Raw genomic sequence first — 26,749 nt, forward strand, 5'->3', positions numbered from 1 at the left:
GTTAGTTTTAGATGTAGAAATGTATTGAAAAATTTGGACAACAAATTGAATATCCTGTAGCTACTTTAAGGAAGTGAGCAACTACACTCATTTGAGATTACTGATTAGTATTTTGTATATTTAACAAATTCAGTGTAAGGCTCACAGAATTTTTCAGCACTTGAATTTACCATGAAGAGGTAAAACCCATACAGCTGCAACGTATTAGAGCAGCTCTATCAGATTAATGATTTATAACTCAAAGAGTGTGAAAATAGGACTTTACATTATGGACGTTTTTTTGAAACCAATACTAGCTGAAAAGTAAATAATGAGCAGTTAAAATATACAAGCTCAATATGTTAAAGCACATAAGTTCAAGTATGTGAGTAGTATATAGTAGATATAAATCACAAGTAGTGCAAAATTAAGTATATGCAATTATTTGCTGTTATAGGTCTGTGAACACTTCTATATAGTAGAGGTTTATATTCTTGGGTACAAAACCTTTATTTTTTAATTACATTACAAATGTACTGAGAAGTAAAACTGAGAGGCAAGCCCGATGCTCACTTCCTGCTGAAATAAATACATTTCTAGAAATGAAGTAGATCTAAGAAATCAGGTACCCAAGGTCACTTTGTGGAAAGGTTGTTAAGTTTATTATTAAGAGGCTCCGAAATCAACATTTGATAAAAAAGAAACCAATAATATTTTATTTTATGATCAACGTAAAACTGTCAGTGTAAAGGATCTTTTGCACTTGTGCGTAGGGGCCTCAGCCAAGAACACGGGTCACTGTCAGAAGCGTTTTATATGCTTTATGCCTATAAGCTTCTACTATAAAGCAAATGAAACATGTAGACAAAAGGTTTTAGAAGATAGGCAGTGTTATCACTTCTACCTTAAGCAGATCAAGGGTACTATGTTCAAATTTTAGAATACCTTAAGGCTCCTAAATTCATTTTTAAGCAGTAAAATAACTAGACTGTTTTTCTAATACACAAAAGACCAATTCAGCTTTGTTGTTTGTTTGTTATGGAATTGTATGTGTCATTTTTATATTACCCATTATGCAGATGCTGAACATGACAAATATGCTGAGAAGATCTGATTCCAGTACTGCCAGATCAGATTTTCCACATTCATTTTGATCGAAATGCTAGACTGCAAGAATATAGGTGGTAGGTTACATCAAGGTAGTAATTAAGGTAATTTAGAAGTTTAAGCCTATGAAAATGAGAAGAAAAAGGTAAAGTTAATAAAATTGAAGCACCAAAGTCATTCATGAGGTATATATGCTGCTCTCATTGGATCTTTTCTGGGGATTGACTTGGTCTAAATCATTCATAGAAAGCCTTATTATGAACTGATTTGATTTAATTGTCTTAACTTTCTAGGAGAAATAATTGTAGCTCCACCCACAGAGGTGTACAGCTCCATCTACACCTCAAACTAACCTGATAAGTTGCCTGACATATGCAGGGCACTACAAGTGACTACAGAATGTGTTTTGGATATTAGTCCTTTACATGAAGAGTAGCTCTTTTTTTACTGAGAAAATTTAAACTATAAAGTTACTTAAACACCAGACAAGACTCTCAGTGGTGTAACCAATCGAAATCAGTGTACTGAAAAATATCATTTGAAGAAAAGTGTACAAAATATTCCACACACTAACACAAGGCCTATGGCTTCTTCAAGGAATAAAACAGTAATTAGTGAGGCAGAATTTTATCAAAGTAAGGTAGCAGTAATGAATATATGGAATTATAAAGGTATTTTATTTTTATTAAGTATTAAAGTATTCATGCATGGTTGATGTCAATTTACAAAGCATAGATAGCTGAACATTTAGTGCATCTGATTTTAATTAGCTGAACTCTACAGTAAATGGAAACTGGTTGAAAATATATTTGACAGAAATTTCTATTTGTATTTTTGTAATTTTCCATAGGTTTTGCTTTTCTTCACATAACTTCATTCAGTGCCGAAACACACTACACTTCAGAATGGAGCATTTATAATGTATGTTTGTATCCAGGACTATTACTTTGCTGTGTTCTACTCAGATTTTATGTGGAGATGCGTATACAAGGTGCTGTTAGACAAAGCTGGCATGATCAATTACCCTGAGTTTTCCTAGTGTCTAGAAAACCTGCAGGTTTTTTGGGGAAATTATTGCAAATATTTCAGAAGTGGTTTTGAGATTGACAGGCATAAAACTTTGACAGTTATTAGATTCGGGCAACTGTTTCCAGCTGTTCAAGAATAGATTTTTGTCTGCATTTGTCTTCACTGGGAAGGTGAGGGACAATTTGCACTAGAGTGTTCTTCAATCCTTAAGATGTCTGGAAGGTTAGACTGTATAATGATGACTCAGTCATCCATTTATAAGAGCTAAATGCTTAATCCTAGTCTCATTTACACTTCCAAATTAACAACATCCTCTCTGAATGACTTACACTGTGAAAAAAGTTTTGAGCTCTCTTGATCAAAATATATATATATTTTTTTTTTCTCTCTGGAACATATATACAGATAGTCAAGACTTCTTTACTTAGAATATAAACAAAAAGATCTGATTGAATATATTGTCATTTGCATTTCCATAACTTTCACTGAAACTCACTTTTACTCCAGTGCTTTTTCTTGATCTTCTGTTTTCTTTTCAGTTGAGTTTCTTTGTAGGCCTGACAGTCTAAAGCCTCTTGGAAAGCCTGCTGCGCTCTTCATGTCCTCATTCAGCACACAGGATAGCGATTGTGATGACCTTGATTATAATAAGACAGTCATAGTGTCCCTGGCAACATTCTGACACCACCCTCTTTGGAGGTGCCACCAACCTTTGTAGGTGCCACCTAATCTAGGCACATTCGTATACAAAATTCAAATATAAAAGAATTGGCAGGTTAGCTTTGTATGAGTAGTCAAAATGGTACAGCGTTGGAAGTACGATTTTTCAACTTGAGCTGAAAGCCAAGTTCAGTAGCTGGCAATTACAACACATTGATGCAACAGGTTGAGTCCTTTTTTTCAGCAGCTCTGGGAAATGGAGAACTGCTGAAACTGAAACTGTCTAAAGAATTTCAGTGAAAGTCCAAGAGCCAAGAGTAGCTTGGATAGAGTCCCAACACGGCAAACTGCCTCCAGTCTGACACAAAGCCTGGGACCTGGGAGAGCATGACAGTCTGGCTCCCAGATTCTTGGTTTCTCAGCATCCTAGGTTTACAGGCACAGAACATCCCAATATTTCAGACAGCACATGGTATCATTCTAGCTCCTCAGGTCCCCAACAACCTTCAAACAGGTTGCTGAGGTGCCAGTGGTGTTATGTTCTCAGAAGCTCACCAGATAGGCTAAAGCACTGTAGACTTTCTGCTTCTTTAGAAGCCAACATGATGAGCTACCTGGCAATTTTGTCTCATACTTTCATTACCAGTTAGTACCTAATTGTCATTCTGCTTTTTATCCAATGAATTCTTCCCTGAAGCTTTTCTTTGCCAACATTCTTGTTTTAGCCCAGAGGTTTCTTTCTTCTGGAAATCTGTGAAGAGGGAGATGTAGTAGAAACAGTCCTGTAAACTCTTGAACTGCAGTGTTTGCTTTCTTAAGAAATGTTGAGAATTGAGACGTTGCTTCCAATTAAGACATAATAAAAATATCAAACATGCGACATTTCCCAGAGATGGTTCAAGGTGGTTCTACCAGCAGATAGATGCTGTGGATCACCTAAAAATTAACACAGTAAATTACACACTGCTAATCACAAAAATATGAACACTACAGAGGAGGGCCACAAAATCATCAGAGGGATGGAACACCTCTCCTATGAGGAAAGGCTGAGAGAGTTGTGGCTATTCAGCCTGGAGAAGAGAAGGCTTGGGGAGACCTTATTGTGGCCTTCCAGTACTTAAAGGGGGCTTATAAGAAGGATGGGGTCAAACTTTTTAGCAGGGCCTGTTATGATACAACAAGGGGTAATGGCTTTAAACTAAAAAAGAGTAGATTTACACTAGATCTAAGGAAGAAATGATTTACAGTGAGGGTGGTGAGACACTGGCACAGGTTGCCCAGAGAGGTGGTAGATGCCCCATCCCTGGAAACATTCAAGCTCAGGTGGGAGAGGGCTCTGAGCAACATGATGTAGCTGAAGATGTCCCTGCTCATTGCATGGGAGGTTGGACTAGATGACCTTTAGAGGTCCCTTCCAACCCAAACAATTCTATGATTCTATGATACAGCACTTCACACCCCATAAATTCTTCTATTTATATAATATCTGTGACAGTTCTATAGACCAAAAAAATATTGAGGCAAAAATGAACTACTCTCCTGAGCTGCCATCTGAATGAACGTTGTTCTAGTAGTAGCAAAGCAAAATGAACAGTTAGTAACAGGGGATGTGATGGTTTTAAAATCTGGAGAGTTAGCAATTCAAAGGGGAACAAGGTAGAAATGAGTAAGGAAGAAAAATAGTTTTACTGTAAGTGTTGCTGCAATTGTACAATATTTCATACTGATTTAAATTACATTGAAAGTATCATACATATCTACCAGCAGATAGGGAAATGCATGTTAAAAACTGTCTAGGTCTCTTGAGTCACCTTAGAGGACGCTAATTTGCATAGGACAGATGCTCAGTATCTAAAATTCCATAAGGCACTGTGCAATGGGAAATACTTTTATTCTCTCTTACAGTTCCCCAGTCACTACCTGAATTGTGGGAGTGTCAAAGTCAGTATAGAGAATTCCACATTTAGACAACAAATAGTTTAATGATCTATTTATATGTTTTCTACTAGCCTTACATAAAGGGCATTTTTTTAATAGGTATTCACTGCTAGGACCAAGTGTCCTACATATTTAATCTAACTTAACTGAATTGTTCTGTATGAAGCCAGTATAAATCATTGCTGAGACAGAAGCTCATTTGTAACTGTAATTGTGAGAGCCTTACTCATATCTTTTTTCCATTAGTTCTTGGATTATTTCTTTTTCGTTTAATTCCTGGAATGTATCTGCATATCTAAAGTTGTTCCATATAAATTGAAACAAAACTGTTAATTCACAGAATTAATAAAAAAATAGTTCATAGAAAATAAAGCTTTTATCAATTTCTCTGGCTTCCACCTCTGTCCCAAGTTATTCTTTATTAAGAAAAACAAACAAGCAACCAAGTCTTACTATGGAAATGTCCTGAAAGGCATTTGCTACTGTTTTCTTTCTAACAAACAAATACCTTCGGTGTGTTTCTTTGTTTCTTAAATTTATTAGTTTTATTTTTCTATATTTATGCAAATTCTGAGAAACTGTAGCCAAAAGTGAGTCTGCTGTAAAATTGCCTTAATTTCAGCCTTGTGGATATTGCTAAAAAGTGTTAAAAATAAAACAAATTAGATGAGTGCTGAATTTGAAGACAGGGAATACTCTTCAATTAGAAAGGAATAGAAACATTTTTTCATTGCCTCTAATCATCTAACCCTGCAAATCCGGATACAGCAGGCAGAAGTAATCCGTAAAGCTCACATTTAACTCATCATGATCCTTTATTAATGCATCTTGTGTATTTTCTAACAATTTAATATAATGAACAGTGGAAAAGTTTAGTGTGCGTGGAGTGTAGAATGATAAGGGTTTGATCCTGCAGTGAGAGCAGGATCAGATCCTTCTATCTGCGGAGACTCACAGAATCACAGAATCACAGGGTTGGAAGGGACCTCTGGAGATCATCTAGTCCAACCCCCTGCCAGAACAGGGTCACCTACAGCAGGTTGCACAAGAACGCGTCCAGGCAGGTTTTGAATGTCTCCAGAGACGGAGACTCCACCACCTCTCTGGGCAGCCTGTGCCAGTGCTCTGCCACCCTCAAAGGAAAGAAGTTCCTCCTCATGTTTAGGTGGAAATTCCTATGTTCAAGTTTGTGCCCGTTACCTCTTGTCCCATTGCCAGGCACCACTGAAAAGAGCCTGGCCCCATCCTCCTGACACCCACCCTTTAAGCATTTATAAGTGTTGATAAGATCCCCCTTCAGCTGTCTTTTTTGCAGACTGAAGAGACCCAAATCCCTCAGCCTTTCTTCATAAGAGAGATGTTCCTGTCCCCTAATCAGCTTCATAGCCCTTTGCTGTACCCTTTCCAGCAGTTCCCCATCCTTCTTTGAACTGGGGAGTCCAGAACTGGACACAGTACTCCAGGTGCAGCCTCACCAAGGCAGAGTAGAGGGGGAGGATGACCTCTCTCCACCTGCTGGCCACACTCTTGATGCACCCCAGGATGCCATTGTCCTTCTTGGCCACAAGGGCACATTGCTGCCTCATGGTCATCCTGTTGTCCACCAGGACTCCCAGGTCTCTTTCCACTGAGCTGCTCTCCAGCAGGTCAGCCCCCAACCTGTCCTGGTGCATGGGGTTATTCCTCCCCAGGTGCAGCACCCTACACTTGCCCCTATTGAATTTCATAAGGTTCCTCTCCGCCCAACTCTCCAACCTGTCCAGGTCTCTCTGTATGGTGGCACAGCCTTCCAGTGTGTCAGCCACCCCCAAAGCTTTGTGTCATCTGCAAACTTGCTGAGGGTGCACTCTATCCCCTCATCCAGGTCATTGATGAATACATTGAAGAGGACTGGGCGCAGTACTGACCCCTGGGGATCACCACTCGTCACTGACCTCCAACTAGACTCTGTGCCCCTAATCACGACCCTCTGAGCTCTGTCTTTCAACCAGTTATCTATCCACCTTACTGTCCATTCATCTAGCCCACTCTTCCTAAGCTTCCCTATGAAGATGTTGTGGGAGACCATGTCAAACGCCTTGCTGAAGTCGAGGTAGACAACATCCACTGCCCTCCCCTCATCTATCCATCCAGTCATGCCATTGGAGAAGGCTATCAGATTAGTCAGACATGATTTCCCGTGGGTGAATCATGTTGAGTACTTCTGATAGCTTTCTTTTCCTCCACATGCCTTGAGACGACGCCCAGAATGAACTGTTCCACCATCTTTCCACGGATGGAGGTGAGGCTGACCGGCCTGTAGTTCTCTGGATGCTCCTTCTTGCCCTTTTTGAAGACTGGAGTGACACTGGCTTTCCTCCAGTCCTCATGCACCTTGCCTGTTCTCCAGGACCTTTCAAAGATGATGGAGAGTGGCCCAGCAATGACTTCCGCCAGCTCCCTCAACACTCTTGGGTGCATCCCATTGGGGCCCATGGACTTATGAATATCTAATTGACCTAATTGATCCTCCTCAACCAGGGTGAAGTCTTCCTCTTTCCCTATTACTTTCTTCAAAGCCTGGGACTCCTGAGGGTTGGGCTGAGCAGTAAAGACTGAAGCAAAGAAGGTATTCAGCAACTCCGCCTTCTCTGCATCCTTCATCACCATGGCTCCTGTCTCGTTCAGCAGTGGGCCCACAACTTCTCTCATTTTCCTTTTGCCTCCAATATAATTGAAGAAGCCCTTCCTGTTGAGCTTGGCATCCCTTGGCAGGTTTAATTCCAAGGAGGCTTTGGCTTTCCTCGTTTCAACCCTGCATGCTCTGGTGGCATTCTTGTAATCTTCCCAAGGGGTCAGTCCCTTCTTCCACTTACTGTAAACTTCCTTCTTCCTCTTGAGCTTTTTCAGAAGCTCCCTTCTCAACCATGAAGGTCTCCTGCATCCCTTGCCCGATTTCCTGCTCTTAGGGATGCACCAATCCTGAGCTCGCAGAAAGTGGTGTTTGAATACCAAACAGCTCTCAAAAATAAATATACAAATCCAGATACTTAGAGCAAGATTCCTGAATTCATATTTTTAAGACAAGCTTTTTTCTTCCCATTTGCAACAGAAATAACTACTAGTACGTAAGTATTTACAGAAGCAAGTAATGTCACTTACAAAGCAGGCTGTTGATAATTTGAGCAGGATTGCTACACGAAGCACATGTTTCAGTGTATGATAAGCAATGTATCACTATCATTAACTAATTTTTTTTAACACTTAATGCTAGTTAATAATAGTATGGTCTTAAGAAATGTGTATCTTTTTGTCATTTAGATCTGTAATGGGCTATACTCAGTGGAATGACGTAATTGTCCTCATTAGACAGTTATTGAAGAAAGCGTATGTCTGTTTCTGTTGCTGGGATTTGGACTCTGATCCTGCATTCATTGAAACGGATGGTAAAACTCCTTGTGATTCAGAGATGGAAGGATAGGCTCTCAGTGGAGTTGCGTAAATGGCTCATGGAAGCAGATGGTCCTGCATTTAAATGTTCTTTGAGTATTTTTTTTCCTTTCTTTCTTTTTTGTTCTCTTCTGATTCTGTTATTTGATCATTTCAAACAGAAGGACGGAGAAAAAGTCCACAAATCATAGCTGATTTCTCCTGAACATCTCAGCATTTTTTATTGAAAATCTGAAATGTTGCTTGCATTTTTCATTGTTTTTTTCTAAGTTCCTGGAAGAGTAAAAACAAAAAAAAAGAAAAGATGAAATAACATGCAAGTGTAGGACTTAATTTGGGACCTCTCTGGAGCCACAGAAGGTACTTATGTTCTTCTTAGTTTTGCTTCATTAACAAAGTTTAATCCTAAATTATGTTAAGGCTTGAGATGATCAAATTCAGAGTCATGTCTGCAACCCAGATAATGACTCTCTATAGGATGCAAAAGCTGTGTTCATTATGATGAAGTTACTTTTTTAGATTAAATCACAAAATAAATATACAGAGCCAAATCCATGTCTCTGCAAATGATAGCCTGACCATGTTGGTACAACTGGCTGGCTACAGTGAAACTGTAAACTGTCTCACTCTGTATGCTGTAATTAAAAATATGAAAGCACAACAGCGGACTTAAACCTAAATGTTAATACGTTGTTCCAGACAATGTAAACCCTAAACCTCAACAAGGACGTTGGAATGATAGTACTGCATGTTTGCACAGTGCACGTGATAAAATACTTGTCAGCAGACTTGACTCAATCCATTTTAATATCTTCTTTTCAGATGGTCCAATATCTTTCTTGGGGGAGGGAAGAAAATTAATTACAATTAATCTGTAGAATTATTTATCGAAAGCCAACATGTACACCAGCAATCAGTATTTATTATTCTATACCACTGTAGTGAGCCCTGTTCTGAAAATCACATGTGAATTTAGCTATCAACTCATGTTAGTGTTCAGAGAAGCTGAAAGTTTATTGTCTGTGTAGGACTAAGTCCTTTGAGTCCCTTAATATGTACAAGCTACCCTTTTAAAAAATCTTTTACTATATGCTGTATAATGTACTTATTTGAAGAAAATTCCTAAAAATCTCTTAGAGGTGATACATGTACAGAAAAGAATGAATAACCACTTATGAAGATTAAATTAAAAATATAGTGCAAAAATCCTGAGAGCTCCTCTACTGCCAACCTCTGTGTCCTTGTGCATGTAATCAGGCTGTTTTCATGAGCTATTGTAAGCTGATTTGGTTTGAACTATCTTTTTCCTGAAAGCAATTTTGAATGCGTAAACAAACGTAAGTGTGCATACACGTGCATGCACAGATCCCACCCCCTGGATGTAATACCGTATGTAATGTATATAAAAATTTCAGTTGGTCTCAAGTAAATTTCTTTGGATATTTACTTCATATAAAAAGGTTAAGTGCTATACTTCTCTGTGAAGCAAGAGGGTGTAACTAATGTCTTATTTCTCATCTTTCCCAGGTAATTCAGCTTCCTCTAGAGTAATATCTACTTAGCAATGTAGAAAAAAACCACCAATATTTATGTGTGTGTATTCCTGCCTGTGTTCTCCAAAGAAGGCATGTCAGGAACACAGTATTTTTATTTGTTTATTTATTTATTTATTTATTTATTACTAAGAAGTCTGATTTTAATTTATTTAATGAACAACATTTTCATGATACACACGAAATAATTGTGCTCACATACACTTTAAATAAGACTAACGTGCTACTCTGGTGCTAGTAATTCGGTCAGATCTCCACAAGTTCCAGATTTTAGACGTGGACTAAGTTCTTTTAAAATATTGATTTTCATGAAAGAGAATTTAAAAAAAATGTTAGAGGAAAACGTGTTTAGAAACCGGAATATCAAAGGTAAAAGTTCTCATTCTTTCTTGGTCAGAAATAGGCTGTATTTTCTTGCTTTGCTGGACTTGCATTTGTGATAGGAAGGATAGAAGGGAGGAACTACACTTATTTGCAAAGCATTAAATTAATTCAGTGGCAAGTGCCTACAGGTCAACATATGCACCTCATTACTTTGACAGAAGTGAGGGAGATTCCCTTGCTATTCAACTAAGTTGCATTAACTTGTTTTTTCAAGGTAATAAGTAAATGTGTAGATAAAGTGGCTCTGCTGATTGCTAACTTGTTCAATGGAGGTAACTTGATTGAAAAAAGAATCTGTGTGCAATTATTTGCTTTCTCCGCTCCTCTTTTTTCTATTTTTTAATTTTGTTTTTTTTCCCTACGCTTTTTTGATTAAGCTTTTTTTTCTTGATATTCAAAGGCACATAATTTTTAAAGTCAATTTATTTCTTTCTGTCTGCATAGTCCTGGTGGGTATTTGCGAATCAACTCCATTTCTTCTTTGAATTTATTTTGCATTCATAACAAGCTTAAAATCACAGTATTATCAAAGCTTCAGGAAAGAAATGAAGTCTGTATCAATATTGCTTACATATACACCTGCGTATTTCTATTTTCCAGTTTTAACTTTTTAGTTTTCCCTGAGGTTTATAACAAAATCTTTTAACTGTTAAATACTATTTTAGAGTTCTGCCTTTGAACAGTATATAAAATGTAAATAACTTTTAGTAAATACTTTAATAGTGTTCATGTGATCATTGGAAAGGGTAGTTATTGATACTCATGGCTTACAGCCACTTATGAATCACAGAATCACAGAATGGTTCAGGTTGGAAGGGACCTTAAAGATCATCTAGTTCCAACCCCCCGCCATGGGCAGGGACACCTCCCACTAGACCAGGCTGCTCAAAGCCTCATCCAGCCAGGCCTTCAACACTTGTAAGGAGACGGGGCATCAACAACTTCCCTGGGCAACCTGTTCCAGTGCCTCACCATCCTCACAGTAAAGAATTTCTTCCTGATATCCAATCTAAATCTACCCTCTTTCTGTTTGAAGCCATTACCCCGTGTCCTATCATTACACTCCCTGATAGAGAGTCCCTCCCTATCCTTCCTGTAGGCCCCCTTTAGGTACTGGTAGGCTGCTATAAGGTCTCCCCAGAGCCTTCTCTTCTCCAGGCTGAACAACCACTACTCTCTCAGCCTGTCCTCATAGCAGAGGGGCTCCAGCCCTCTGATCATCTTTGTGGCCCTCCGCTGGACCCATTCCAACAGGTCCATGTCCTTGTGCTGAGGACTCCAGAGCTGGATGCAGTACTCCAGGTGGGGTCTCACCAGAGCAGAGTAGAGGGGCAGAATCACCTCCCTCGACCTGCTGGCCACACTTATTTTGATGCAGCCCAGGGTGCCGTTGGCTTTCTGGGCTGAATGCTTAGCCTGTGCTCGGGACAGTAGTGGAAATGTGCTTCAAAATATCCACTGTACATCTGGTAGTAATTTTTTCACTATTTATAAATTATATGTGAATTTAAATGTGATAAACACTTTCCTTCTTTTTATACTTAAACTTGAGAAGAGTTGTACACAATCGGGACTAGATATTTATCTTTGTCTCTTAAGATGCTAAACAACTTAAGGAAGAACATTGCATTTAGTTAGTAGTTACAGGGCCAGTGAGCTTGAATTCATCCAATATCTAGCTCTCCAGTAGATTGTCTTCACCAAATTAATAAATTTTCTTCTGATGATCTTTAAATTTCCATTTTTTTTCTCATATGAATTTTCTACTTCCAATTGTACTTTTGCAGTCCCGGAAAGATGAGTTAGGCAGCCACTACCATAAGCACTGCCAGCAACACGCTCAGGACTGAGAAATATCAGTGACATGAAGTTGTGTTTTCTGTGCCTTTTGTCATCATACGGCACAAAAGCCTTACTGAATTTTGTTTTGTAGCTTAAGCTTGTTGAGAGAGTTCACTGTTCCATCTACAAATTATATCCTCAAGTGTTAAAAATCCTCAGTGATTCCTTGTATATGGAACATACAGGTATATTTACTGGCCGGAACAGGTAGGAAAAAGTATTTCAAATTTTTTCTGTAAAGATGGAGATAAAATATTTGCTTATAATTGAGTAAAGACTCTGATTGTTGTACAGTCACCTATTACCAGGAGCGTAACTTGTAAGTAAAATTATTTTTTTCTCACAAAATATCTCACAATATTTTGTGAGATTCAAGACTAAGTCAATGATCTGTAAAGAAGGAAAAACTGGTAACATAGGTTCAGATTTGTGGATAGAATTCAAACAAATGGAAGAAAGCTTAATGTTGATAGATAGAATTAAAAAATGTATCTTATCAAAGCAGCTGCATAATCATCATGGTCAAAATAACCATCAGTAGAAGAAAAGAGATAAATTTATTTGGTCAACATGATGAAATGCAGTCTGCAAATAAATACACCATAAACCAGCATGGGTGGAAGTCATCTCACACAACTGCAGCTACCTAAGAGTTGGATATTTAGTCAAACCCAATGATCTGGGGTCCTTCAGTAATCACCAGAAAAAGAAGAGCTGTTTAAAAAATACGTTTATCCTGCTTATCTTGGACACCTATCTTACGATGGCCTGAGCAACAATGTGGAAGTACTCATCTCCCTCTGCTGAGGACAGAGGTATCCTCCATGACTAGATCACAACATAGAGATGAGTTTTAGGTGTGTAAACTCCTGAAGTATGTAAACTCATCATCACTCAAATACTCATCTCACTTTAAAATTATGCACTTTTCAGAAATTTCAATTGCTCTAGTTCCTTGCTGAAGCACAATGAGACAGCGCAGCTTTCCTGCACATTCAGAAATTAGGGATCACAAGTCCAAAATATGGAATCTGAGACCTGAAGGATCCTTGTTAGACCCACCTGTGGAAGGTAGATTTGGAAAAAGACAAGGTCTGGCTTCCTATTTATAATGATGGACAAGGTAATGAATTTCAAATATCCATCAACATTTACTTCCAAAGAAGATTGTAGAGTTGTTGCTGCTGCAGCTGTGGAGATGGTTAACAGCTGGTCCTGTGTGTTATCTGTAAGTAAGATAGAACTTTTATGGAAAAAAATAATTTGTAAATGAAATACTGAGCAATGAAACAATGATTTAGAAATTCATTATCATTTCAGGAAAGCATGCAAGGTTCAATTAGTTATAAACTCTAACTCCAGCCCATCAGTCCATTTTCCTTTAAGTTCCATACACACTGTACTGTAGCTGGTTCTAAATGTGCTATTAATGTTTCTCTTAAAACAAGGATTGTACTCTATATACATATGCACCATTTCAAAAAGGATTTTCTTGAATAAATTTGTTTTGATAACTACATTTGAGGAAGTATTATGGGTAGGCAGTTGAAAATCATCTTAAAGTAAAAGAAAATAATTTCTCAAACATCATATTCTCTCTTACAGCAAGAGTATCTCCTGCTCTGCATGGTGCAGATTGATCAAAAAGAGGAGAAGGTAATATTAGTCCAAAGACCTGAAAACCATCAGAGAAATATGAACAAAGCCAACAGTGTCATTCTGACTTCAGACTATTCTGTTAATCCAAGTATGCTTTTTAGTCCATTTCAAGGGGTTGTTTCTACGCTGATGAAAGGATCGATGTCTTTGAAGGAAGTGCCATGCTTTAAAATAGTATTTTAAATTGTATTCTTTGCCAGCCACTATATGAAGCTAAAAATATTTTATGTTTATAATGAATTCTGGTGATGAGTTTTTAAGTTAGTGGGTTGCCCATTGGTGCCTTCCATCAGGTAACATGATCTTGTTATGCATCCACCAAGAAAAATGAATTCTCTTTTTGAGAACAATTTCAACAGACACTTTGCAAAACCATGATTCTTCTCCTAATGGCCAAATCTGTGCCTCTGCAAATGGACATATTGTCTAGTTATCGCACATGCTTTCTGTCTGATCTTAGAAAGTGTGGTTGTACCACATGATGCAATGGTTTTGTCAAGTCTCAGGGGCAAGGCAAGTTGGATGGAAGCAGTTTGTAGATGACAGGTTGTCACTGTAAGGCTGGTATTTCATTATCTGGCATTCATTCCTGCAAGTTGGTACAAGCCCATGTCTATGGACAGAGAAGAGAGGGCACTGGAATTTGTACTGCATTGCACTCTAGGCAAGAAAAAATATAGATAGTGAGCAGCGTACTGAACAGAGACCTATGGAGATGTGTGCTGTGTTCCTGCAAATGTTGGATGACTTCAGACAAGACATTGTGCTTCTGTTGGTTACCTGCAAAATAGAGGTGATGTTCTGATATCTTCTAGGGAAAAGTCCTACATAAAATAAATTTACTGCTCTAAAAAATTTCAAGACAAAATTCTGAACCCTGGCCTTGTACATTTGCTGAACACAGCATCCCGGCCATTTTTCTAGTCTTTCAATTACTTTCTGCCTTCCAGAATTCTCCCTTCAGTTTTCTTCAAGTCATTTCACATTTCAATGTGTTGTTCAGTGGTGTTGTGTTGTTCAGTACTTCAGGCAGCTGCTGTATTCATCCATAAAGGTGCTTGCATTTCAGTTGCCTTATATATTCCCAACCTAATTCGCAGGTGAGCTGTGAGACTTAAGGGCTCCTTAGTGCCCTTCTCAAGATAAAAAAAAAATAATGCAAAGGATCTGTCCAGGATGTTATTGTGTATATGCTCCCTTCTATTTTCTCCTAAATTAAGCACCAGTCCTTTTAAATCTACTTTTCCCACAAAAGATTTTAACTGATATTTACCAAATTCAACCTGAATTGTAACAAAACCCTCTCCCCTTCCCCCGAAAGCTAAACTTATTACACGCATATTAAATAGGTAGGTCACATGCTTCCATATAATCTCTTCTCAGATATTTCCTCTGTTGTATGTGCACATTTAATCTGATTTGCTGAGTGGAAAAAGCTTCCTTACATGTTTCTTATGGGAGAATGTAAAGTCCTCTGTAAGGTAGGCACTCAGCTCTGCATCTCGTCTCTCAAGACCAGCTTTCTTTCTGCAGTACGGATCAGTGTACCGGCATTCATACCACGACAACTACATTTACTGTACTGCAATGCAATATATAATTGATGCTGTGCAAACAGCAAACTTGACACTTGGTGCTGTACAAACACAGAATGTGGTCCATTATACCTGCTGGTAGGTGTTGACACGACCAAGTTTATTAAGTAGAGGAAACCCTATTCTGCAACCCTTACTCACTGAGACATTCTTCAGTTAATCAGTAAAGGTTACATCTCTGTTTTATTATTTATAAATGAACAGTTTGATTTTTTTTTTTTTCTAAAAAAGAAAAAGGAATCCCTGGAATCCCCAGGATTTCCTCTGGGGTAATATTATATGCAACTAAATTTCATATTTTACTCAAGTAGACTTCAATCTATTAGCCTGTAAGCCTGGGGGCCCGAGTAAAGGATACTGATTATTATCTCTGAAGAAGGGCAAAGCTTTTAAATTTTGAAGTCTGTTCTATTGACTGTTGATTAACTCAAAGAGTAAGAATTCTTCAACCTTCTTTCTCTGGGAGTAACAGCACATGAAATAGCTTTTCTTATTCAATTCCTCACGCCACAAAATACATATTTTTCTTCCGGTCTCAAATACAGAGACTGTGCACGTATATCAAGTCTACTGTCTTATTCAAAATACATATTTATGATTATTTTTCAGGCAAGTTTATATTCCTGTGTACCTTATATACTGAACATCTGAGAATAAAATGTCACCCATTTAGCTAAGGATCATAATTCCCTTAATGGTTTATTGGTACACAGGTGACCAAATTGCAAAGTTTCATTCTGGAAAATGAACTAAACTGCTCTATAACTATAGTATTCGTATTGGAAGATCTGATATAAGCCACCAAAAGTCATACAAGAAACTTCAGTAATAGAGATGCTGAAGATTCATAAAAATCAGCAATTTCCTGCATGTTTCTCAAAATAAACAAACACACAATTAGGTTATTAGATTTTAATTACATTCTGAATTTTAAGTATAAGTTAAACTGATACCCAAAAATTTGAAAGGAAAGGTTAAAAACATAGAAGCTTCTTGAGTGGAGTGTCCCACTATATTTGAATAAAATATTCAAGTTCTGCTTATTAGATTTTGGTGTACTGTTTTGTTATTAAAATTTTTAAAAGTCAGAATATTAGTTTATTCACTGTGTAGAAACACAGCTTTTGTTCCTGAGTTTATGCTATTCATCACTGTAGTACTGTACAATGCACAACTGGTACAAAACAAAAATGAAAATAAAAATATTATTTTGCTTTTGCATATTAAATATAGGATAAAAGATTGGTGCATAAATTGAGATGGTCAAAGTTATAATAATTCACTAAACTTATTTTATCAAAATTATATATATATTCTATGACTTCTAAACTATGATTGTGGTAAACCCATAAGATAAATGGAGCAAAGCTTCATTTAATAAAACCAAGAAAAGGAGGTGGATGCAACCTTTCACTTTAAAATCTTCACAAAAAGATATAGTGAATTCATTGATGGCACAAACTGTTTTTCATAAAAAAGGAATGGAGATGAATTACATTAACACTGAGTATTATTTTCTGATAATGTAAATTCTAGCAGTCTACACCCTCTTGGAGAGCTCAAATGAAGGACTATGTTTTTGTAAAAGTTAATTACTTAACCAATTATACGTCTATACGTTAAAGTAAGAAGCACACCAGTTTCCTTGCTAGGTGGGTACAAATCAAGAAAACGGTTGGATGTATTTTGTGAAGGTCAGGATAATCTGTAGGTACCGTATTCTAGCTTATTTAAGACGTGAGTATGACTATCTCTTATGAACTGAGGTTAATATCGGCTGAGACACTCACAGGTAATAAATCCAGGGTAAATGATTCAAGCAAAACAAATCATATCCATCAAAAGTAAATTTTCAAAGAAATGTTAAAGATTGCTCTACCAGCTGAAAACTATGGGAAAATCTTATGTTCTTTCTTTCTATAACAGTTGTCTGTATAGGAACAAGGGAGGGTAGCTGAGAAATTGGAGAAAACAGAAATCTTCTAGACAGCAGTTTCTAAGCTCCCAGCAAGTTTAGCTGGATCCTGATTTGGAGGCCAGTGTAAATTTGTCAAAATATAACAGTTTCTATGCAGAGGCAATTGGTAAACTGAGACAAAAAGTATTTAATCAAATAGTTTCTGATTACATCTACTCTTCTTGCTTTTCCTAAAACTATATAAAAAGCTGCAAGTTCTTAGTGTTCACATCTTTATGGCATTTAATAGCTGCCAGAAAAAAATTAATCATGGTTGGTTTTTTTTTTTTTTTTGACCGTTATGGTATATTTTACATTAGAGATATTGGAGATAGACAAAATATCCAAGAAATGGAACCTTTAGATGCAAACCTGAACAATCTGTATGCTTATATGAATCAATTATGTCCAATCCAATCTGCATTCTTTCCACTGAGTTCAAAGGGTTTTGGCAATAGAGGAAGCCTGAATGTGTCTTATAGGAACAGCTGGTGGAACTGGTTTTGTGGTTTGAAAACATTAACTAAAATGCAGGTAGCCAAATGTTAGGCATTTTTTAAGGAAAACATACCATTTCATTTATCTACAGAAATTTTCAGAGATAATGTAATAGTTTTTGTGGAGGCAAGAATAGCTATGTTACATGCATACAGTGCCTGCTCTGAAATTGCCCTGAAATTTAAATAAAACCACAAATTAACAAAATTGTATTTCTCCAATATGTAAAGTTTTCTCTAATATTTGAAGTAAACTATAATAACACTGTCCATTACTACAGTCTCCAAAATAATTGCTGGATATGACTCCTTATGTATCTCAAGATAAAAAGTGAACAGATACCTTCCACCCACTAATCTGCACTTTGTCTCTGGAGTATCCCGTTAAACTCTACCTGGTAGCATTTGCAGGGGAAGGTTTCTGTAACTGTAAATAGTCAACATAATTTAAGTGAAAGTTTAAGGAACTCTTTGTGCCTGCTATCTCTTATTTTCTTCTAGTCTTAAACTAAAGGTGAAAGAAATTAACCTAAATTAATTATTTAACAATAGAGACTAGAGATAGAGTTTTGTACTGCTATGATCTGCAGTCATTTCTAAATTATTTCCATGAGTGTCAAAGTCAGAGAAGAACTGAGAAATACAGGATGTGTTTTTACTGTCCATGTCACTTCAATGTCAGTGTTAAGTTCTGCTTTCAGAGGTAGGAATTCAACTTCTATTGGAATTCATAACGCTGTTTGCAGTGGTAAAACCATTACTTGTGCTGCGGAAAAAGAGGAAAATAAGACATTATATAGATGTTAAATCCTGGCAAATTTTACCTCGCCATTAATGTTTCATCATCCCCTTTATCTGGCTTCTAGACTACCTGGTACTGTTTTAATACCCATTTTCAACATGAGGTTTAAACTAAGATTGACTTTCTGAGCACAGTCCAAAGTAAGGAAAGTAAGGAAAACCAGTATCTGAAAATAGTGCATCCCCACTGAGGATTTTACTGCACGTAGTCTCTCCAAAGAATATTTTACAATGTGAAAAAGTTACTCAGCTGAAGCAATTGTTTATAGACCCTTTCTTTAAAAATGTTTGGGGTTTTTTTTTTTTAACATTAATACTAGTTATAAATAATATTTTACTAGAGCAATTTATTACTATTATTTTAAATTTCTGTTTCAATGATTAGTCATCAAATATGAAGAATACCATTTTACACTTAAATTGGAGGGCATTATTTGTTTTACTACCATTACAGTTGCTTATCTTTTAATGCAATAGCAAATTTGTTTTAATTTGCACACAGCAGATGCTTCCATTTCTTGATGTGAGAACTAAATCTCTTCTGCACTACTGTAAGATTAGAAAATTTTCTCTATATAAGAAATTAACGTTAAACTATTTAATTTTAAACCTTGTGAAAATTGATATTATAGAGTAAAAATATTATTAGGGGGTTCAGGTTCCTGGTATTATTTTTAAATGAGATGGAGGGAGTATGCAGGAAAAAATAAAAAGTTACAAATTCAGAAAGTACAGAGAGAACAGAATTCTTCCCAGTTCATCTTTTGGGAGGGAAGCAACAAAATGATTTCTCATTCTGAAAAGGCAAGTGAAAAGGCTGTGAACATCTTTTGTATCTGATTTCTTTTCTGTGCGATAGCTCAGCAGATGAATTGTATTGCAGTTTGCCAAGTGACTATGTTGACTCTGCAAATTATTTGTGTTGTCTCCCAAAGCAATGGGAAAAAACCCTCAATCCTATATTAATTCCTGTAGACTCAATATGTAGTCATTTCTCATCTCATGACTGTTTTGTAAGGGTAACATTACTGCTTGCAACTCCAGAGAAAAAATTAATGGTTGGATCTTTCGCTTGCCTTTCTCCATCTCCAAGAATAAAGCTTGATTCCTGGTGGATATTTTTTAAAGAATAACAGAATTTGGGACTAAAAATTACCTTTTCTTAGTGGTTTTTGGTGGAAACGCCTCATAAATAATGACAACACAGTAGAAAATTAATTTCTTTTCTTTATGGATGCATTTTTAAGTGAGAACTTCTTATCAAAACAGTATTATTATATTTGAGTTTATAAAAGGAAGCTTCTTCATATTCTGGTAAGAAAGAAACTTACTGTAGTGTTCTTCTCACCTGATTGTAGACATCTATAATGCAGTTGTCTCCATTTCAACTAGTCACTTATCCATCCATTGTCGTAACAGAGAGAACTGCAGGACACTGTCCATTCAACCTATTTTAGACACTCAATGAGATGAGCCATGCTCTAGGAGTACTTTTTTTCTTTCATTCTCCCAAAAAGGCTGTAGTTGATTGACCTCAATAAATCCTATTAGATAAATCCTCCTTATAACACGTGGAGTTTAAAGTAGGAAAATAAAAGCAGGGCCTAATTGGTGTCACCAATATATTCTTTGTGTCTTGAAAATACCATTAGAGGTTATTACAACAAGTTTTGTCTGACACTCTCATCATTCTACACCCTGTTGCTGAAGAAAACTTATTCAATACATCAGGTTTAGGTGATTAATATCGTAATTACCCGAAAAAAAAAAATCCCCTGTTGATCAGAAGTGTGTCTTTGGAGGAATTGGTCCATTCCTTGCAGACTATTTCTAGTCACAGTTCAAGCAAATGCAAAGTTCTTAATTTATATGTCTTTAACGGTAACACTTACTGTACTACTGGATGCATATATTTGATTCTTCTTGAGCCAAGTGAATATTTTTTCTCACTACTTTGCTAAACGCATGGTAGTGTGGCAATAGAGCCATTAAACAGAAGCATATGAATAAACGGAGAACTCATTCCATTAGTTATGTCACTTACTAAAGGGAAAAAGCAACACCTGTACTTGTTCATTTCACATCTCGTAAATTTCTCTGCAAATTTTTCAAAACGACAAGTTCAGTGGAGAAGTGAAAAATACTTTTGCCACTAAGACCAAGGTCTGGGATCTTGACCTTAATAATCTTTACTTTACCTGCTCACCTCTTATAAATTCACATAAAACCATACTAAACTGTAGGCCCCATTTTGATGTCCAGTAAGTCCTTTCAATGTGAATCTTCTGAAGACTAATTAAGATAAACATTATTAACTGAAATTAAATATTTTCATGAAGTTTCTACAAATATTACAACTTCTTGTTCTGTATAAGAAACAATTTACTAGACAGGTGAAAGAAATACTACTTATATAGAATAAGCTGAGAGAAGTATAGAATTTATAGAAATAAATCACATAAATAAATGGCATGAAAAAAGTTGATGACCTCTACTATAAAACAGTAAAAGCAAAGCATAAGGAAATAGAAAAATCTTATCTTAGACTAGTAAGTGACATACAGTTATGCAGCTGGGAAGGCTGTGGTGTATAAGAATATTTTTATTTCTGTTTCCTTGATTCTCTCTCTTCCTTATTTGCACATTTAAACTAATTTTGTTATTACTTTTTGTAAGTACATTTTAATTATGTATCTCCCTATTTAAACTAAGACATGTAGCCTTATCCAACATCACCTAATTTTAATAAGATTCTTCCTACTAACTGAGAATTGATTTAAAAAGAGCTTCTGCCCTTCTGGTGCCAAAAATTAATATAATATGGCAAAATGACAGAAAATTCTTTCTCTTACAGTCCTCAAATTAAATGATGATAAAGTTATCTTCTTTATGCTGGAACCTTTTGGATTGCTTTAACTGTATGTAAAGTGGTTTTGATCTTGCAAATTTTTTCTTGAAATTCAGTGGCACAATTAAAAAACAATGGCTTATATAAAAATAATTAGGCAAAATGTTGGCATAATGAATTTTGTTCTTTCTATAGCCACACATGGAGACACCAGCAAGCATGTTCTTTGTATAATACATCATAATTGTCCTGAAAGAGTTATGACTATGTATTAGGACAATCCATAATATGAAGCTATTAAAAAGTTAATATAGATAAACCCTCTAAGCTGGAATGTGTAGAGAAAACCTGCAAGCAAGGCAGCTAATTTTTAGATGTTAACTCGAATATTATGCTGGGAAAATTTAATTAAAGAAATAAATAGAGCTAGACAGTGCGAGCATGCCAGTGAACGCTGTTGTTCACTTATGTAAATAATCTATTTTTTTATCCAAATCTCATAATCAGAGCAACAGCAAACAATTCTCCAGCAGAAGTTGTATGTAAAATAAACATTAAAACAAATAGGTTTTGACTTGATTTTGAAACCAAGTTTCTACTATAGCAGTACGCTCAGCAAAATGTTAATAGTGGGAGGGTTGCAATCATTTTTTTGGGGCCTTTCACTTTATTTTTCTGTAAAAAAATCCTAATTCAGCATTTGTATACACACAATCTGTTGGCACAGCAAGGAAATATCTAAGGGTTAGATAACTCACATTTTGGACCGTCTTTTTTGTGCAGTATTGACAATAGCATGGGTAAAAAGATAATTCTGTTTTAATTAACGTACTCATAAGGCATTTAAGGAAGGCTAGTTATCTAGATCAGTCCATTTTCAGTTCAGCAGCAAGATGTTCCTAGATTTTAATTCCATCGGATGTCAAAGTTCTATCAAGGATTTATGTTAAAGAGAGCAAGATTATCAAATAAAAACAAGCACATAATTATTTCAAAGGAAAAGCGTTCCACAAAAACGTATGTAGTATAAGGGAATATTGTAAGGAGTGAGCTGAGGGTTTAAGCATTTTTGTTGTCCCTGAAATGAATAACACATCAGAGCCTTTCATCCCTAAGGTAGTTAATGTGTCAAGATGGGAAATAATACTTAGTAATATAGATGATTGACTTTCCCTGAAACACAGGCTGGTATTTCCAAGGTCAGAAACCAGGACACTCAAAAAACTAAAAATTCTGACATAGAAATATTTTTTTAAAAAATATTTTTTATGTAGGATAGCGTGGTTGAATGAATAGTATTGTAACAAAAAGGCAATCCGGCCCTCTGCTATTACTGTATTCCTGGATAATGTTCTAGTCATAAGCAAGTGTGAGAAATACTCCAGAAATACATAAGAGAAGAAATAATGCATCATGTCTAGTTCCTCTTCTCATGGTTAGTTTATATACTTTAATGGGGTATTTTGTCAGAGGTGTATTTAACTAAACATTTTACACTTAAAATCTCTTCCAGCCCTTTTTTACAGTATCTATGTTGTTGAGGAAGGATGCTGGGAAAAATTAGTCTCAGCACATGATCCTTTGAAAATGTGTACAGATCTGAATATTCAGTGTTCCTATTGAAGTCAGCGGGAATATGACTGTAGCATAAGATACCGAATTGTAAATGCAGCAAGACTGACTGAGAAAGGAATCAGAGAAAATCAGTGTTCAGTATACTGATCTTCAAAATCTCATGCTGCACACAACGGTTAGTATGACTGGGCTTAGATGTGATAACTTGTCATTTGAAACTTGCTAGTTTATAGCATCCCGTGTTAGCGTAAGAAAAGAAGAAACTTCTTCACTTCCTTGGATGATGAAGACATATGGCAGGTGCCAGGTGACAAAACACAGCTGTGGGCTTACGAACAGGATAAGGATGGCCACAGGAAGATTTCTAAATCCAGGAGATGGTGAAGATTTAAAACACAACCTTCCCGATATACCCTATAAATTAATTTCACCGATATAATTGTTGGTATAAACACATTTTCAGGTGACTATGATTTTCCATATTTCCTGTAGAAAACTGGATGCCTAAGTCAGATTTACTGGTGCCATAGGCAAACAGGTGCCTGGAAGTTAGACTTAGCTGTGGTGGCCCTAAAGATTTCGAGCTGAAGAGTGCCCTCCTCTCTGAACAAGTGTCACTGTGCAGGGTCAGAATACTCTGGTCCCAGTTTGCACTTCATTTGCCAATGTGCTACGGTGCTGTAATGTGCACCACTCCCATTCATATTTATTGAGAAGAAAATCTTTACTTAGTTGACCCTTGGTAAAGCTCTGATAGGAAAAGACTCCATTGTCCTCCATGGAAGTCACCACTGGCCACTAGAGTACAGTGCATGGTAGCACATAGGGATTTCCATGGGTCTGGATGTAAACAAACAATCCCGGAGTTGTGCCACTTTGTAATACCTGCAATGGTGATTGTGCAGAGTATTGTGTCGAGTAGGTTGTGATCTATATCTCCCGGTGGCTGAAAATTCATCTTGCAGAAGTACCTTTCCTTTCACTTGAGGATGCAGAATGGAAGTAATTTCCCGTTTTCTTTATTGTGATGTTGTTTTGGTATCTAAACCAACATTACTTTCAAAGAACAAAAGATTTTGGGTTTCCTACCTTGTAATTGCAATCTATACCTTAACTGTTACAATTATGTACTCTAAAAATACAATCAATGTTGTTGTAATATAGGCATTCTTTACTCCACCTTCCTTTTCTCTTTTTCGATCACAGAAAATAAATTATAAATTCTGCCTGGAAATGCTTACCACAATGCTCTTAATTCTTCCATATGTAGTTCTAAAAGTACTGCTTATGATTCCAGGCACCTATTAAAGCTACCTTATTTGCAATGCTTGAGTCCTGCTTTGGAGATTCTTTTGCTTTTGCTAACTTAGAGATATAATCAAACCTTGAAGGTGGTCAGAAAAGAAGATTCAGCTGTTTTTCAGATGGGCATCACAATTCAGCCTAGGATTTAGCTTCGTGTCTTGTTGCTGTAGACGTAGATTCTGCACTAGGATTTAGGAGAAACTAAATATGAGGTATGGCCTTATCAAATTGGCAAGGTTCTTTGGGATTAAAAATAACATGTTTCCTACTGGTTTAACAGGTCTGTATATTCTGAAAGTTCTTGTGTTCAGAACAAATTTTCAGAAAAAAGATTATGTGGAAAAGAAATGGTCAACAGCACTCCATCAGAGAAAGGTGAGACTTCATCAGCAACAGACACACAAAGAACATCTTGAACAGAATGAACCTGTGCACTGACAGATACAGAATAAATACAGTGAATCTTTGTCCACATAATATGAAAAGTCACAAATGCACTTTTGAGACCAATAAATATGCATCATCTGGCACACTCATGACAAACATTTGCTCTCTGCCATTTGATTAGTGTCAGAGACACTGTAAATAGGCAATGTCTTCAGGTTTTGTAAACTGAGGTGAAATGAGGAGGCATTCAAACAGACTCAGATTCTTTTAGTTAAGAAGAATTACCATGGGAAGCCAGATTTATGTCTGCTTCACTCCCTTGAAGACGGTGGATGATAGAACAGGGATGGAGGAATTTGATTTTTGATTCATCTCAGTTGCATCTTCTGTAAAACAGAATTCTTATTGACTTTCCTGATGGAATAATCTGCACAGTGGCTTCTCATTCGTCAGTCTGCACTTGTCTTATTTTGATCTAAAAGTGCATTATAGGTTCCAGCCTCCCTGGAAAGTGCTTACTGCTGAAAAGATCTCTGTTCTGTTGAAACATTTTGGAATTTAGCTGTGCAATCTCAGATCATTTTGTGTGATTACTCACCATTTTCAAATCAATTTTAGACAGTAAGAGAAAACAGTGTTATTTCATCTAATTTCAGTAACAGAAGAAATAGTTCCCCAGTGGATGATACAAGTTTAATGGTTTAAAAGGTTCGTTTTTTGATTGTAGTGTGTGTGATTTTCTCAGGTCAACATTTATGGCAATGAACAACAGTCACCCTTATGAACGCCTATGAGCAGGATCAATAGAAAAATGCATTATCTTCTCTCTGAGTATAGTAGTACTTTGCATGAAGTTTTCTGCAGAAATCATTTTTGCGAGAGACAAAAGACCACTTAGAAGGCTTAAAAAATCAATGTGTTTTATAATATTTCTCCATTCGATGTATGTAAAATAAGATGTAGAGAATGCAATAACTGCATGAACTTTGTCAACCTTAAAATCACATACCATTCATATAAGTTGTGCAAAGTGTTCATAAATCCATGGTCATAATGAGTTACACTGGTCTCATGGCGGTTTAATGCCACTGGTGCATAATGGTAAATCAATATCATCACATATTTTACTGTAATTATTTTACATACCTCTTGTTAATAGCTCACTTCCTTCAATTTGTCTTTTACTTTAGTTGTTGTGCTTGAAGCTGTGAAAATGGAAATATTATTGACCTTTTTTGCCATTTTCATTTTACTTCTTGTTCAATTGCGTGAATCTGGCATCAGTTTGCTCATGCAATGCTTAAAAGCCCATAGGTCTTTACAGGTCTTGAAGGAGCAGAATCTGATATTGAGAATTGCTGCTGCTTCTTCATAGTTACAGTGGCCATTATTAAAATTAAGTGTTTGCAAATCAAGTAGCAAAACAGGGGACTGAACCCACAGCTTTGAGTGAACTAAATACACTAGCCATATTGTCTCTCCACTAAAGAACAGCACTTAAGACGACATGAAAGATCTCTTTGTGTTCAGAAATCTACAGCCACACCTTAATTATTGACAAGTGTGGGAAGGAAGGAATAGCACAACCTGATACACTTCTCTGACAAACACATTTTGAGGGCTGCAGATGCGATCCCTCAGCATAAGATTAAATCCCTGAATGAAACTGTATCATGTGTTACGCTGCATTTCACCCAGGGTCCCATAATTTGAAGTGCTTGAAATGAATTACATGCCAGAATGCCATATATCTACAGAATCACCAAATCACAGAATGGCTGAAGTTGGAAGGCGCATCTAAAAGTCCAACCCCCCCAACTCAGAGCAGGGTCACCTAGAGCACATTGCCCAGAACCATGTCCAGCTTCATCCTGACTATCTCCAAGGGTGGAGATTCCACAACCTCTCTGGGCAGCCTGTTCCAGTGTTTGACTACAATCACAGTAAAAAAACCCCTTATTCTTGTGCTTAATTTTACGTATTTCAGCTTGTGCCCATCTTTCTTGTCCTGTCACTGGTTACCACTGAGAAAAGTCATCTCCATCTTTTCTCTCTGCTATCATGGATTTATATGCAGACTTTAGGAAGCGGATACTGTAACAAAAGCAAGGACTGAAATGGTTTTACTTATACCCTTTTATTATATCACTTGAAAAATCTACTATATTAATACTGCTGGTAGATGGAAAACAAAATTGAATAAT

This window comes from Rissa tridactyla, chromosome 1 (assembly GCF_028500815.1).
Source record: "Rissa tridactyla isolate bRisTri1 chromosome 1, bRisTri1.patW.cur.20221130, whole genome shotgun sequence".
Classification (NCBI taxonomy): Eukaryota; Metazoa; Chordata; class Aves; order Charadriiformes; family Laridae; genus Rissa; species Rissa tridactyla.